The following is a 9490-nucleotide window of genomic DNA, read 5'->3' on the forward strand; positions in this document are numbered from 1 at the left end:
TAGGCATGGCCTCAGACACAAGTCTTCCTAGGTTTCCTGTTACCTTGCACACAAGTGATTCTGACAAATATTGCACCTTGTAAAAAATGGTCTGTGGAACATAAAGTGGTAAATAAGCTGTCTTGTGCCAAAAATGCTAAATGTTGATTGGTCAGGGGCTGCCCCAGAAAGCTGAACTTTTTGCATATAAAACTTCAGAGGGAAAAATTCTGTCCTGGGCTAGGGCCAAAGGGCAGTATATGTTACCTGTGTTCTGAAACTGCTAACTTCCCCCAGAGAGTCACATTCAGTCATGCTCTTTTGATACCTTGGATTACTGTATAAAATCAGTTTCTCCCCAAAAACATCTACCCACTCCTGATGCAGGGATATTGAAGAGCCAGTGGCAGGCAATATGGCTCACAGAGATTTTGCCAAAACCCTGAAAAGGGGCAATTATTCTACCTTTTCACTTCCAACCTCCACACTTCTGCTTCCTTGAAATCCTACCATCTTCAACGAGGTAAGATGTAAAACTAAGCTGTTTTATTATTTCTGTGTTTTCCTGCTTATGAGATCACACTGCACCTGATTTTGTTCTTATTGAAGTTGATGGCAAAACTCCCAGTGACTTCAATGAGACCAGGATCAGACCCAGGAAGAGCTCAACATGTCATACGTGTCAGTTTCCCTAAAACCTTAGTGTAAGTGGGAACCTTGGGTTTATTTATAGGTTCTTTAAGTCTTGCCTTACATTTTATTTGTTATGCTGGTGAAAACTCTTGGGGTGATATTTGTGGAAACTAAGCTCCCCTTTTTCCACAGAACAGATGCAAGTTGTGTAATGGCAGTGCAGTCTTCACCACACAACCCTACCAATGGGCCTAAAACTTGAGGGACCAGACCTATGAGGAAGGGGTAATCTGGTTTCTTACCGTGCCATTCTTGGCCTTGCTGCTGAGGTTGCCAGCAAGGCAGTCAGTTATGGTGAATTTTTTTATGAATGGAAGCTGTAGCAAAACCACAAGACTTAGAGGCCCCTAAATCATCCTCAGATGTGAACTATTTTGGACACTTTTGACCTTGAGGTGAGAAGTGCTGTATCTCATAACCAGTCCGCTAAGTCATTCAATCCCCCTAAATTTGCTTTTCCTGTGAGAATGGCTGTGACTTAGTCCCCATTTTTGTTCTGGATATCTAATATAAAACGTGTCTCCTTATTCCTGAAGCACCTCTCACCACTGGTTGGAGATCCTAGACTCTGACTGTGTGTAACTCAACCGGCACCTGTGGTTAGGATTTCCACATATAAAATGTTGCAGAATGTGTCTTTGGACTGCCACGTTCTGTTCTGACTCTAGGGCAGTTAGCTGTCAACATGTTGCAAATGTTTAAACAGTATTCTAGGGAAGTAGACACCCTCTTTCTTCTCTGCACCCTTCTGGGCTGTGGTGGATGGTGCAAATGCACTAACCTTTTGCATTATTTATCCCTCCGTGTGCTCTGTAGGCAAGGGGAGCTGATGAACCTCTGCTGGTAGCGCTAGTTTGGGATTTACATAGGGTGGAAATTGTTTGATCAAAGAGGCAGCCTTGTGGATATGATCAGTGTAGGGTTGCCACCTGGCTTGTGGGAGAGGAAAAAACAAATCTAGTCTGAGTTTCCTACCAACCCATAGGGCTCATTTATGCAGGGAAATTTACCAATATTACTAGACCTATATAATTTTACTGCTATAGTCAGTCTACTAGCTAGTGTCAAGTTCATTCTTTTCCACCCTGTCACTGAGGTTTGTCTGCTTTGCATCCTTTCGTCTCTATCCCATTTTCTTTGCCTTCTCCTGTCCATATTCAGCCTAACCAGCTTTGTTTCTGATTCCTGCTGTACTGCTGAGGGTGCTGTCTCCCTTCCAGAGAGTCCAGTGTGCCATTCTCCGGAGTTCACTAAGCCCAGATGCCTCCTGTAAACATGTTAAAATGAAACCCATCATGTGAGTGGGATGCTGTGATAAAGATAAACATATGATTGTGCGGAGATAGCTTAGAAAAAAAACCTACCCTCCACTTTGGATGGCAGCAAAATTCTGCAGCTTACTATTCTTTTGTTTAATGACAGTATTCTCCATCAAGCCTCAGAAAAGGCCATTAGTACGAAGGCTATTAACTCAGTTTAAGGTCTCCTGCCATTGTACCCAGACTGAGATGTGTTGTATCAAGAATGCATCACTTTGAGCTGAAGGTTTTTATTTTAACATCTTCCAACAGATTCCCACTGTCTGCATGGACAAGAACTGTGATTAGCAGCATGACACTTTACTACTTTTTATTTAAACTTCTTGCAGGCTTGTGAAATTGAAATCCTGTGTTCTGACCTGTACAGACATGTAAAACGCTGGTGCTTCCCTCATTAGGGCAGTGCTTAACCATCCTCAGGGAACAAATACTTGCTACAGTCAGTGAAATATCCTACCGGATTTTGAATGGTGGATGTAACCAGTTTTACTGCACCTGGTTCCCTTTATGATTTAAAACACGCACACAAAGTATGCTTTAAATATATAGAATTTTTTTTTTAATTTCTTGTGGTTTTCCTTTATATTAGATTTTTTTTTTCAGGACAGCATTACAATCTAACAACCAAAACCATGTTACATACACACACACACACACACACACCACATAACATATCCCAGGAAGTCATGTCCTTCACTCTGTCAACATGTTGCAAATGTTTAAACAGTATTCTACATGAAGTAGACTCCCTCTTTCTACGAGCCTTGCTTGCATTGCTTTAACATGTAACACACAATAAGGAAGTATTTTGTTAGCTTCCTGGTTTGAACTAGGTTTCCGTTCCTACAGTATAAGTGATGTAGAAAATGGGGCTTTTTTTTTTTTTGGTCTTCTCAAAACCCCTGTTTTAAAAGTTCTCCTGCTATTGTAAGGCATACAATAGATTCTAAGGTTTAAATCACCCTCTCAGCTGAACAGAGCTGGGGGAAAAACCCTACTAGGAGTTTAATCTGCTTGGTCATCTGGGTTGTGCTCTAAGCAGGTCAAATGCGCACACACTCAAAATGTGCTGCTTGTCAGAGTGTTGGGGGTGGTGTGGAGGGAGGGGAAAGGAGGTGGCAAAACCAGAAAATGTTCTCAAACTCATTTTAAGAAGGTCTAAGGCAACCCTTTCAAACCAAATAGTACCTTCTCTTTAGATAAGCCTTTAGAAGGGAGAAAAAATGGATTTTTAATACACAGTGTGTTTTGGCAGAGCGCTGGTGGTAGTCATGTCATCTTTATACTCTCTCTTCACCCTCAAGCTGGTGGGAAATCCAATTTTAAGCAAGAGTTCCCAAAGGTGTATAGGGGATTTAGGTACCAAAATAAAGGGTATTTGGGGGCCTAACTCTGTTGGCTCCTTTGAAAATCCCAGATCTATTTTTTTCAAAATAACATACAGCTGCAGATTTATTTCTTTTTATTTTTTTTTAATTTAAATTCCCAGTCGCTTTTTGCATAGGACTTTTAACTATGGTTCCCTAATTGGTTACCAAACCATGCAAAAGGGTGAAAGGCACATACACAGTCAATACACTATGAAGAGGTATAATGCATATAGGAGAGTATTATGAGTATAATACCTAGTTGTGGGAGTTGAGATAGATATATATATCTATATCTATATCTATAGATTTGTAGATATATATATATATATACACACACACACAAGATATTGCAACACTCAAATGCTACATTACAGATACAGTTATGATACAGTAGAAAAGAATATTACTATGTTGCTGTTACAGTGTGAGTTGTACCCTTGTCTCAGGAGCGGTAGAAGCCGGATTTTGAAAGCACAAAAGTGAATTAGATACACGTTGTTTGCAGTGAGAATTGGGTGTTTAAAATAGTTTGTATTTATGGGCAGCTTTGCTCCCCCGCTCGCTCTTAGGCACGAAGGAGTTGGAACAGCAAAGTTGTTTGGGGTTTCTCATACAGGTGAACCCTGTATAAGTTACATGCTACTGCTCTACCCACAAGGAATAGGATCTCCCACATCCTGGAGATAAAGGGTAAAACCCTGGCTCCACTTAAGTCAAAGGAAGCTTTGCTATTGACTTCACTGGAGCCAGGCTTTCATCTAGAATCTGAGTCTCCCTGGGGGAAGGCTGAGCAGGCTGTTAACGAGGAGGGCTAGCGTAGACTCCCTCTGACAGAAGAACCCCCTAGGTGCAGGCAGCTAGTGTGGAGAAGCAGCAGGTGCTGAGCTAGAACAATGAGCCTGACAGATCTCCGAGCCTAATCAGGCAGACCTATTATTAGGGAAGTTGGTGCAGCCCAAGTGGGTTTAGACTGGTAAGGGCTGAATATTTCATCAGGTACTAACCCACATCCTCTACCTCCTTGTAAACAAAGGGGGTAGGGAGGTGGAAAGAACTTGAAGCTACAGGTGTTTATTGAGCAAAGAAGGAATAAGTCAGCATCAGCTTGGATACTAGATGGAGCTGTTCCTTTTTTGTATAACCGTCTTTTTGGGGAAAATGAGAGAGTTATTTTTTAAATTAAGTTTCATGAGCTAACGTTTTTAGAAAGAGCCTTTTTGCACCTGCATCAAGGCATAAAGCCAGAGGCTACAGCGAGGCCCTTTAAAAATCTGACCCTGTGTTTCTGATTGTCAAGAGTGCTATCACCCTTTCACTTCTGCACTCCGAGAGCTGCCCGCTGTTGCCAGGCTGCAGGTGCCAGGCTGCCTTTTGGGGGGTGAGCAGACGGGGAGGCAGCATCTCCTCTGGTTATGAGGGTTCACAAAACTCTCACACGTCAAAACAAAAGTGATTTACTAACTATGCCAGAGATCTTCCTCCTCTTCTCCCCCCCCCTTCTATTTAAAAATAGACTTTCTTCTGATCTCCCTCTTCCCCCTCCCATTGGCAAAACTCCCAGACAGTTCAGTGGAATGAGAGCTGGGCCAAGGAGGTGTTCACAGAATGGCTGTATCTCTGATAGCTCACAGGAACAGCTGCACTGCAGGAGAAATGGACAGCGGTGAACATAACCAGTTTGCCCTTGCCTGCCCCTTCCCTCAAGCTTTGGAAACAGCTTTGACCACACTGGGGAATTACTTTAACTTCCCTTCCAGAACGGGTCAATCCTGATGTGAAAGCAAGCCCTGCCTATGAGCCACTTTTGTCACCAAACTGCATAATAGTCAAAGGTTCTTCTAGAATGGCCTAGAGGAAGCAGCTGAAACTAAAGGAGGAAAGACTATGGTTGGCCTGACTTTGATCCTACATGGGAGTCAAAGTGGCCAGAGAGAGGTCAGTGGGGTTAAAGTGGTGGACAAGGAGGATACGGCCCAGAGAGTCTACAGAAGAGGCTCCAAAGGTACCCTAGGGCTACAGAAGAAATTCCACACGCTTGACCTCAAGCAGTTTAACTTCTCCTCCTCTTTTCCAATTCAATCTGTTTAAAAAGAAAGTAACCAGCTGACTACAGCATGCGGTGAGCCCTCAGTGCAGGCAATGGCATCATACTATTCTCTGTACTGTTAGGTATCCATGCCATGAAAGAATGGCTGCATTCCTGAAGAAGTTCAGAGCTTGGGGGAGTAGATGCATCATCCAGACATATGCTGGTCTCCCATCTTATTTTAAATCATGTGTGCTTAACCTGGGGCTCTCCAACAAGCCGTGTGTGTCATTAGCTAGATGGGTGAGGTGTCCCAAAGATTGTTTCTGTTGTAATATAGCGTTACACTATGGAAACGGTGGAGAACCACTATCAAGGGAAGTGACCGCTTTGTTAGCTACAGTTTAGTGACCATTGCCAAACCTTCACTTTTTACTGCAGTCATATTTGTCTATTTATTAAATAACAAAAATATCTGCCCTTCTCTTTTGTTAAAAAAACCCACCTTTCTTCCATGACTGGAAACCATCAATTTCAGCTCCAGTCCATGCAAGGGATTTGGGCTGGGAATTATCCTAGCCAGGCGCCCCTGCAAACATGGCCTTTTTACATCTGAGGGGAATTTGCATGGTCTTCACGAAACATTAATGGATTTCCTCCCCACATGGGGTTGGGGGGGGAGAAAAGAAAACTGCTCCACATACAGCTATACACTACTTTAAAATATACAAAGAGAAATAACAGGGTCCTAAAGAGAGGAACTTTGGGATCAGCTACATACCTAAACTTATACTTTGCAATATTAAAAGAAAGGGGCCATGCTAGAATGAATTGACTTTCCTCAAGGCTGGGCTTTCCCAGCAGCGTGGATGCCTCACAGAAGTGGTACTTGTAGGTGCTGGTGTTGAAGTACTGGATTTCCAGGACAGCTCTGCTGGCGGATGTGCTTTCCATGGCACCCAGCTTGTCGCCCAGCAGCTCCTCACCACCCTTTAAATGCAAATGGAACACGGGCAAAATGTAGGAGGCAGACTCTAGCATCACGGACTGCTTGTGCGTTTGTGACCAAGGACCAAGTGGTTGAAATGGCTGCTGTGACCTGCTTTTGAATTCAGCCCCTGAACCAGGATCACTTTGCTAGGGCTGCCTCGGAGGTATGTTATATGCAGAATGCTAGAATATGTGGCTTCAGACTTAGCCCTACATTCATGTTTTAAAACAAAAAGGGGGGGGAGGGCGCATTTCGCCAGCTTTCTGATGGATGCTGAAGGGCTGCCTGGGGCCCAACTGAAGCCAACGGCTAACCTCTTGTTGACTTCAAAAAAGTAGGGCCAGTGGTGTGCGGGGGAAGAGGTTGAGATTCCCACACCCCCTGCTATTAAGAAGGGCAGGATTTACTGCTGCATGGCAGAGGATATGGGTTCTGATTCTACACCAGGCTAATTGTGGGAGAATCTCTGGGCAGCCAGGGTCAGCCAGGCAGAGGCTGTATTTCCACACTGGCTCTGGCCCTGGCTCCCCTGGAGAGGAGCTCTGCAGAAGAGAGAATCTGGCCTGGGGCCATCTTGCCCTTTCCATGTACATTCCACCCAGTTGGAGGGGGAATGACAGTCATCCCCCTGGCTCCTCCCCCCTGCCCCCCGTCTACCCTGCCCCTTGCATAGAGCCTGACAGGCTGAGAGAGCTCTCCTGGGTCATGTGGGGGAGATAGTACCTCACAGGGATCTGGCTCCTGGGCTCTAAAGATGGGCAAGACCTATTAGAGGATCTACTCCATTGCACTGCCCATGCCAGCTGTGTCCTCGGCACTAGCCCGCTGAGAAAGCAAGAGCCAAACCAACCTTACTTTCTAAACAGACGTGCCCCCAGCACTTTATTTTCCATCCAGTGTCTATTTTTTTAAATATTAAAAAAAAAAATCAGAAATGACATTATTCCTAAGAGAGCGAACAACCGTCGCAGTGCTCCCTCACTACTCTCAACGCACTTTTTCCAAACCATTTTGCACCCGCCTGACCCCATCCTGCTCCCATGGACTCCGCTGGGAGCAAGATCTAGCTCAGAGTTTGTGATTTGTATAGAGCACAGATCCGTTGTTACCTCTGCCTCTGAGCTTTTGGCATTGCCCCCAAACCCTTGGGGGGCTTTGATGCCCTCTCAAAATATATTGCTTAAAAATAGCTAGCTAGATATTTCCAATGACACTGGCCTAGAGGAGGAATAAATTGCATTTTAATAACTTCCATGTGATTCCTGGGACCCACATGAGTGAGTTGGGTGGCCCCATAGCTAGTATATGGACACTTGTAACTTTAAATCTGTTACACGGGTGCCAGTCGAATCCTTTTCCTCCTCCAAAAGGAAGCCTGTACTAGCAATTCATGCTAAGAAAATAAAAAGACATCCCAGTAGGTTTCACAGATTCCTTTAGGACATGCAGATTACTATCCACAGCCTCCCAGGAAATAAAAGAATGCATCAGAATCAAATGGTTCTGAAATATGGACTTTTAAAGATCCCAATGCACCTGTTTGTCCCTGAGTCCATGCTGGAATTTCCCCTACACAAATAAAAAAGAAACTGAAACCTCAGCATAGCCATTAAAGTAGGAGATCAGAACAACACTCTCCCAGCCAGAGGTTGGTTGGTTTGTTTAACCTTTCAGCTGGGAGAATCACACAACTAACCGCCAACTGGAAATACTGAACGCAAAACCAACACCAACACCGTACATCCACTCTGGGTTTTTAAAATATGTACACACATGCACACAAAGGTTCTGTGTTTTAAGCACCTTTTGTTTGCTTTAAGATAAAAGGAGAGCCATCCAACCTCAGCATGAGGGGCTCTGCTCGATCGTTAAAGAACTAGGACAGGAAATTTGGTAGCAGACCAATACTCCTAGTGATCGCTCTTTTATAAGACAGGCAAATTGCAGGGCACCTCCAAGCACAGTGTGAACACACCTCTGCCACAGCATTAGATATTTGGTCACACTTTATAGCAGGTGCATTTATAATCAACTTATAAAGGGTTAATACATGATTCATAGATACTATAAACACATTACAGAGAGGACAGTCTGTGTTAGATGCTTGTAAGCCATGGTAATAGTAACCTAGTGACCTGTCTAACAATGGTTTGACCGCTCAGTAAAACATTATTAATCATTGATTAACCCTTTCTAAACTCTTTTAATATAAAGTGGGATGGTAGTTTTGCTTGGTTTCCCCTGCTGACTAGGGATAATATGATGCAGTTGTGCAGAACGATGACATCCAAGCAAAGTTCCTTGCATTCTCCGTCTAAAAAGAATAGAACTTAAGTAACAACATTAAACATTAAAAATGAACCACCACTGAAACAGGCAATTGTCGGGCTATTGGACTCAGTGCCTCTGTTTTAACAGCACTTAAAGGTCTAGTCTGAGGGTGACTAGAGCTTTGCCATTGACTTCAATTGCTGCTGGATCAAGTCCTAATTGGGTAGTTTCTGCTTCACTGTCTTGGACAATTAGCAAGTGTGGGAGGCTTTTAAAGAGGGACTTCTCTTACTGGGAGAAATGTTTGCGAGCAGCTTAGCAGACACGGGCATTGTAAGGTATACAAGGTGAGTAGCATTCCCCAAAGCAATTTGTGTTTCTAAGAAGCTTTGCTCTCTCTCTCTCTCTTGCAGCCATTCGGCACCTGTTTGGTCTGCAAGACACAATGGTCAGCTCCAAATATCACAAGCGTTATGGGGGCTCTGGGCCCGGGTGACATCAGCATGTTAAATTTGTGACATCACTGTCATTTGCAGAGTGCCTGAGGCATGTCGTAAGTGGAGGTGTAGAACTGTGTAACAGTAACAGGTGGTAGCTGGCCGGGAGGCAGAAAATTACTGACCTCATACCGCTCTTTATTGGTGGCTGCTCCAGCAAGGAAATCTCCCTCTAAAGCCACCTTATCTGCATGGAACAGCCTAATGCTGCAAAACACATTGACCAAACAGCCTATGGAAAGGAGAACTGAACAGGGGATGCAGGGGGGAGGAGACTTGATGAGCATCCAAAATTTAACCCTGTTCCTACACTGCTGCTTAAAAAATTCTTAACTCTACTATGG

The sequence above is a fragment of the Lepidochelys kempii genome, chromosome 13 (genome assembly GCF_965140285.1).
Source record: "Lepidochelys kempii isolate rLepKem1 chromosome 13, rLepKem1.hap1, whole genome shotgun sequence".
Lineage (NCBI taxonomy): Eukaryota > Metazoa > Chordata > Testudines > Cheloniidae > Lepidochelys > Lepidochelys kempii.